The sequence below is a fragment of the Cupressus sempervirens genome, chromosome 7 (assembly GCF_028749045.1).
Source record: "Cupressus sempervirens isolate cs-2001-9-10 chromosome 7, ASM2874904v1, whole genome shotgun sequence".
NCBI lineage: Eukaryota > Viridiplantae > Streptophyta > Pinopsida > Cupressales > Cupressaceae > Cupressus > Cupressus sempervirens.
In genome coordinates, this window is record NC_143124.1 from 694636736 (window position 1) to 694644519 (window position 7784).

A 7784-nucleotide genomic window follows, 5' to 3' on the forward strand; every position below is an offset into this window, starting at 1 on the left:
AAGATCACAAGAATTTGATTTTTGGTTGTCTTATGAGGAAGGGAAATTTTCTCTCAAGGAGAATTTGTTTGATGATGTTTCATCTTCCTCCTTCAGTCTTTGAAGTTGAGTTCTCATTGATTGGATTTGTTGCTTCATGTTTGCAATAAGTAGCTTTTCTTCCTCACTAGGAATATTGGATTTTGTTGTTATCCATTTTGATGTACTATGTTTCAAGTAGTGACAACCAAATTTTAGAACATAATTCAAGTTGCCACATTCATAGACAATGATGAAAAGAAAAAACTTAGACAAGGACCACACTAGAATGTAATCTCGAAAAATCAAGATAAGAGTGTTGTATACTAAGGCACAAATAGCCTGATTTGAAGGCTAGAATAGCCAAATATTATGACTATCATAACACGGAATATGACAAGCACTAAAGAATGAGAATCAAGACAATTAAAAGATGAGACTAGTCAAAGTAAGGGTCACGAATCTTCAGCTAAGAAAAATGTCATTGTTTGGGACCATTTTCAGACAGAGAAGTAGTAAGCTAATGTAGAAAATAGACTTGGTACAGAGCACAAATAGCTCTAACAGACTAACTTGACAGTTCAAACTCAAGATCTTATGCAAAGATCCTCTAAGATGTGTGAGAGAAAGTACACAGGGCCATGCAAAGACTTAGGACAGCATAAAATTTTTGCATGAGGATGTGCTCCAAGCCGTGCAAAGAAGTGCAAAGTTGACAACAAAATATGGACATTTGAGGTAAGATCTCACATAGAGATGTGCAATAGTTCGAGTGAGAACCTAGATAGAGCCACATGAAGAAGTGATCGGACAAAAGCTACTCACACAAAATTTTGAAAACTATGCACAAAAATGGAGACCAGACTGACAACAGACTTGGATTTTGAAGAGATTTTGACACTCTTGAACTATTATGGATAGTTTGGAGGTTTTTTTGATAGATTGCAGGGTTGATTTCCAGATTTGTGAAATAATGTTGGGTTTCAAGCAAGACAAAGTGTTTTCAGCAGGACACGAGAAGCAAGTAGTAGTCGAATACAATCCAACTGAGGACAAAGAAACTCAAAGGGACAAGGGAGTCTTAACTTTTAGTTTGTTTAAGTAGATTTGGACATGTTTAGGACTCAATAACAAACATCCCTTATCCCTAGAAATAGAAAATGGTAGAGAAGGAAAAAAACTTTTTCCCACAACTTGTGCGCATGTGTGTACCTCATACAGTCATGTCACCCCCTAGAAGGTGCCTATGTTTTTGGTGTCTTCAAAGGCCTCAATAACATATATGCTAAGTGAACACCCTTGTGGTAGGGGTCAAGTGTGTATACCACCTTCAAATGCCCAGTAGCATGCCTATGGTGAGTTCTACAGGAGAGATTCTTCCCCCTCTTTGCACAAAGATTATGCCTCCTTTCAGAGGTGAACTAGGTAGCTTCTAACTAAATGTTTCTACTTGGCTTCCATTCATATTAATTCTTGGTGGCTCTGCAAGTGAAGTTGAGACCAGCAGCCCACACTAGCATCTAAGAGTGTACACACTTGCTTAGCAAGACTGGGGCCAACACCGACTAGTACAACAAATAGAGCTTCCCCTTGATAAGTGATATCAAGAATCAAGGGAAAGAAATTAATCCGGCTTTGGAGTCTTTCACTCTACAAAGCATCTTGATTATAGTGAGTTGGAATCTCCAATGAAAGGAGTGTGCTCACTTGGGTCATTCCTGAAGGTTGGATCACTTCAATAGGCCCTCTAAAGAATTGACTCAAACTGGTGGTGTGAACATAAGGGTCAAAGTTTATGATTTCCCTCAAGGGGAAAGAGCATACTCCTCTACCTTACTTTCTCACCCAAACACGTAGAACAGGTTATTACCAACTTAGCTTAATCAATGTAGACTTATTCTTCCTAAAGATTTTGATTCCCTTGAAAGGAAACCATCATCCCATCATAGGAAAGAATTAGCACTAGAGAACCACTAAGTTTCTTGCCTTCTTCAAAATGTCATCTTTCAGAACTGCCTAGGTTTCTGATTCACCCTTGCTCATGGTCTCCAAGTGGTGAAGAGCATAATACCCTATTCTTCTATCTTGCACCCTAGGAAGTTCACAAGCCCTAATTAGACTATGTTTTGAAAGCAAGAAAGAAAACACATTATTTTGTGGGTTTTAAGATCTAATCTTTGACAAACATATCTTTGACAATTATCTTGAAACAAATAGTCAGTTTGTGTTTTGAATGGTTTTTATGAGTAATCTTTGTTAAACATCCTTCAGACAACCATTAAGCTCGAAAAACTAGAAAAATAGAACAATAATGCTTTAGAGGAAAATATGTCAGTAAAAGATAACAAACAGCATGCTGAAAATGACAAAACGTACCTTGCTTTTACAAAATTTCATGTGAAAGTTTGTGCAGGACCACCTGAGATCTTTCACCAACCTGCATAAGAAAATGAGGTTTCGTGTGAAGACTTGCACAATGAGGCACTTTTTTGCACAAAAAAGTGTATAGATTCGAGCGAGACCCTTCAAATCTTCATGCGAGAATGAAATTTCTCACGCAAGAATTCAAGAAATTGTATGGAATAGTATGGACACAGTGATAAAAAAACAATAGAAATTAATGCAAATGAGGCCAAAAAACTATTTCTCAGGCCCCACTGTTGGCACCAGAAATGTATGCGTGAATTTGTGGGCATCTAAACCTCACACACACTTCAACATGGTCCTTACCTATAGATTCATCTTGGAATGAACATGGGAGAGTTCATCCAAGAGGTTCGATAGTGTGATCTGTTGCCTTCTAACTAGAAGGATTTTGCCTGTTTATGCTCTTAGAGTTGAGATACAGGCAACCAGGCCTTTCTAGAATGAAGGATTTAAATTACAACTATATGATTATGAAAATTAATCTATATGTTATGCAAGCATTAATATAAGAAGTAATGAAAGAAATTAAGCTACATGTATGCATTATTTTAATCTAAATGATACTAAGATATTAAGAAAAAACACACATAAAATTATGAAAGTGGGTATTCAATCCAACAAAAATTCAATAGCATGAAAATTCAACCTTTGTAATGAAGAATTATGAGTCCCTTAAATAGAATCTAGGATTGAATCAATGGTTAGGATCAACCTTGATGAATGGTTAGGATTAGATAGATGATTCAATTAAAATGGCAATTTCCTTGTGCAGGTGAAGTGAACTGTTTCAAATCTGAGTGTGATGAATAGTTAACTGAACTTGTCATAAGTGTGAGAGCAAGTTAACTAGATTGATTCTAATTTCAAGAGGTAGTTCACTTAGAGTTTCCATTTAGAATTGAAGAGAGGACTTTGAAGATATTATGTAATTTAATGGGTGAGATACGACCTCACAAATACCTTTTTTATTTAACTGAATAATCTAATTCATTTAATTAATGTGGGCATAATATTAAATTAAATATTTTAATTCCCTAGTACATTAGCCTTAGGATATGATTTAATTTAATTAAAGTGTAAACACTTCAATATTAAATCAAATATTAATCAGATAGGTTCAATGTGACTATTTTGAGTCAATACTTTTAAGAATTAAATAAATAGCATCATTAATGCAAATTTAGGGTTTTCTACATTTGACAATTAAGTCAAGTAACGAGTAGTAGAATAAGAATTGCCTAATAACATAGGACATAGGATTGATTGAAATAGACCAGAATTGGTGATCATGGCAATGAGCCAATTTTGGGGTATTACAATGATAGTAGTGAAAGGGGTGAATTGATCAAGTATACATTCAAGGTGACTTACAAGAAGGACAGAATTACAAAATTAGTTTGTAGAACAGAGGATCAAGGTTATAACAATTACATATCAGATTAGAGAGGATTGAGATGAATTGAATTGGGATCTAAAATCAGCAATATCAGATTGTAAGTATATCAAATAACACATTCTACTGTACTTTCTAACAACTATATTAGCAGGATGAAATCCTTGTATCAAGGTTGATTTAATAGTCATAGAGAAATCCTTTAACAAGGTGACATTCCAAATGAGTGTTCCAAAGTCCTTTAACCAAGCACACTTTTAACAAGGTGTTAAAATCCTTTAATAGGGTAGGATCTAACAATCCTTTGTTAGCCTTTCATAGGGTAGATCATGAGAATGGTCAAATCATCTAACCTTAACAGGTGAACTTTATTGCTGTAGTAGTGAAGAATTGTGGGTGTCATCCCCACCCCAATTTTACCTTCTCATTGGAGGGTTTCTAGGTAATCATATCTAGTGTCAGGTGTATATGTGGATGCATTTATTTTATATGTTATTTCAATATGTATATGCATGCAATTTTTTAAAGTTAAAAGTTTCATCGATTAGAGATTAGTACTTTTGATTCACACCCCCCCCCCCCCTCTTAGAAGTAAACATTTCTCATTTGTATTTCCAACACATATGATGCATTAGAATCTTTTTTCTCTTCTTCATTAATCTTCACAAATTCAGATATGCATGTATAACTTTTACTTTCCTTTTGTACCCCACTTGGAATTTGACCATTTTTTGATTGCATTATCTAAGACAGTACCTAGCTACTTCTTCTTGACAATGTGAGCATTCAAATTTTGAATGACTAACTTTGTGCAACCTACAAAATTCTGGAAGAAGCAAAATATTTGGGTCTACTTCTTCACCTAAGCATTGTAAGTTTGCAACTATACTGTCTACGAACTTAGTCACAAGATCTTCTTTTAAGGCAAGGATCATAGTTTCTTTATTCAAATTATTCGGTCTCTTGGATGAAGTTATGTTAAGAGCCATCAATTTGTAGGAACCTAAATCAACTTGAAAAAATGATATCTTGTTTGGTGCATTGTATTTTGTGATCATTGTGTTTAGCTTTGGCTCAGTGTCAATCTTGATTTGATTAGCCAGTCATTTCTAAGGTATCCATAGTTGAGTAAAATTAGTTGAGAACCATCCTCTCAAGCATTTTGTCAATTCTCTACTTAGCAATAATCCATATGTTTCTAGGATTTCTGTCACATGTATGTCTATAATGTCTTGAATTTGGGTGTCTACAATTAACTGTATTCTAACATTTTCAATACCTTAATAAATTTCACTTACATCTTGTTGAGTTGTATCACTATCCAATTTGAGGGTTGAGGAGTAACTTTTAACCTTTGAGCTATTGAAAGTGGCATTATATTACAAAAATATCTTGAATCTACAAGAAAATAGTGTAGGTTTCTTCCAAACAAAATGAGACTGAGCAAGAAAGAAGGTACTTTAGCCTTGTCTTTATACATAGTGGGAATTGTCTCAGAACTCTTGACTTATTGTGATGTTTTCTTTTGAGGGATTGTGTTTGTATTAGGGATTTCCTTTGTATGACCAAGATTCTTTAGCAATGCTTTCCTTTGACTGGGATCATTTTATAACATATCAAACATGGATATATTAGCCTTGGTCCTCTTTAAATATTCCATTTTTTTAGTTATACATACTAGATTCTTCAAGATTTTAGGAACATTCCCTTGATTTTGATTTTTTTTCCCAAAGTAGAGTGCTCTAGTAGGTACTAGATTGTTATTAGCTCTTGGATCAGGAGGTGTTGGCTACAAGGCAAGAGGAATCCCATCATTCATGGGTTCCCTTTGGTTACATAGATTGTAATTATTCTAATTGTTATTTTGAAAAGCTAGCATCTCTTCTGGTTGAGAATCTTATTCTTGACTAAATGGAAAAGTGAGTTCTTCAATAGTTGGTTGCTCCATTTCAAAATTTTGTGGATAATTGTAAGATTCTAACATCATAACATTATACTACATAGGAGACTCACTTTTATTACCTTGTGAATTCTGGTTCACTTCTCGATTTCCATTAAAATAAGAGCCACCATCGTTAGATACATTTTGATTACTATCATATTGCTTGATGTCCACAAACTAAATGTTATTATTATTATTATTATTATTATTATGGATGCTTCCATTATTTGGACAAGTATTCTATTGTCAATTCTACCTTTGGAAATTGTTGTTGTGATCTAGAGGATTGTAATTGTTCCCTGCATTGTTATTTCATGTATTGTTATTTTTGCTAAAATTCTTGTTGTAGTTCGAACCGTAGTTGTTGTAAGGGTCTGCATTCATTCTTTGAAAGTTATTGTTCTATCCTTGTGGCAACCTCAAATATGTTACTTTGTTGGTAATTTGAGACATAGTCTTCTTCATTTGGCCAATATTAGATGCGACATTATTTTTTGCATTAGCAAATTTTCTTACCTTCTTCTCAAAGAAAGAAGCTTTGGAGGTTCATATGCTAGGTAAGTTATGGCTAGAAATGGTACAATTATGCCTGTTGTAGCAGAACTAGATTCATTGGAATGAATTGACTAGGCGTCACTGATGCTCCAGTAGGATATGTTGGTACTATCGTAGTAGCTTGAGTTGGAACCATTTATCCTCCTCCATTAGGGTTGGCTTGCTTAGTAAAGGTAATTTCTTCTTTGAAGACTTTATCTAATGTGTTGATATTTGCAGTAGGTAGTCTTCATAGGATAATATCTATGAGATGGTCCATATCATTAAGATAAATCTAGATTGTAGCTTCAACTAGTATAGTATAGGGTGTTTCCAACTTGTGGTAAGCCATGTGAAAGAAATGATTAAAATGTGAAATGATCTCCACATGATCCATTTTGATCGATATGAATTGATGATGTATCACATCTAGGTTGACAAATATTTTAAATTTGTCAAGGAAGAACTTTTTAAAGGTTCCCCAATTCTAGATACATCTTGGTGGAAAATTCACATACAAGTTAAAGGCATTTTCTCCCAATGAATATAGGAATAAATGGAAGGCCACATTCTCTAGTTGAACTTGCATTTGATTGCATATTTCCTTAAAGACTTTGATGTGGTCCTCATCTATCTATGTTTCTCCATAGTTGAACCTTGGGCATAATTTCTCAGGACTCTTGGGAAGGTGATTAAGTGCACCTTGAAAGTTAATTGATGAATCTACTATGTTTGCAAAAAATTCCATTAGTAGAGAATTTGGTGGAATGATGGGTGGAGGTAGGTTCTGTTGCCTCACTTTTCACCATGTACCAATTTCACAAAGTGGAGATTAGCTTGTATTTTTTTATTTTAGTCGAGTTGGTTGCCCCTTTTTCCTTCCTCAAGTAATAAGTATGTCCATCGAGTTTTCATCTTTCCCTTCTCTTGCATTGTATGGTCGGGTGGGTTTTGTTTATCATCATGAGTCTTTGGGGTAGTTTAGGACCTTGTTCGATGGAGATTCTTAAATTATTTTACTTCAGATGAACTTACTCACAAGTCATTTTTTTCGAACTTATAGAAAGTTGGACTGGCAAAAAATCCAGTTTCATCTTCTCCTTGGTAGGTTTCACACCTCGAAGGTAAAACCTCATCGAGATTCCCAAATGTGATTCTCGAGCTTAAATGAAGAGAAGAAAATCATGTTATGGATAGATCATTCAAGTGTTGCAATTTTTTCACTATGGGAATCTTTCAAAACTCACTAAGATGATTAAAAAGGGCAATGGCGAAAAACTCAGAAACAGCGTCTCCTCGGTGAATTTCGAACCAAGAAGTCAGTTTTCCAAAAAGGTGTTTGTAAAAAAATAAAGTGAGCCAGTGGGTCCCACCTTTCACTTGCGAAGTCAATTTTATATTTTCAAAAGGCTTAAAATAAAGTGATTAGGGAAGAGAAGGTAAAACAAAGGGCATCGGCAGAAAAGTCAG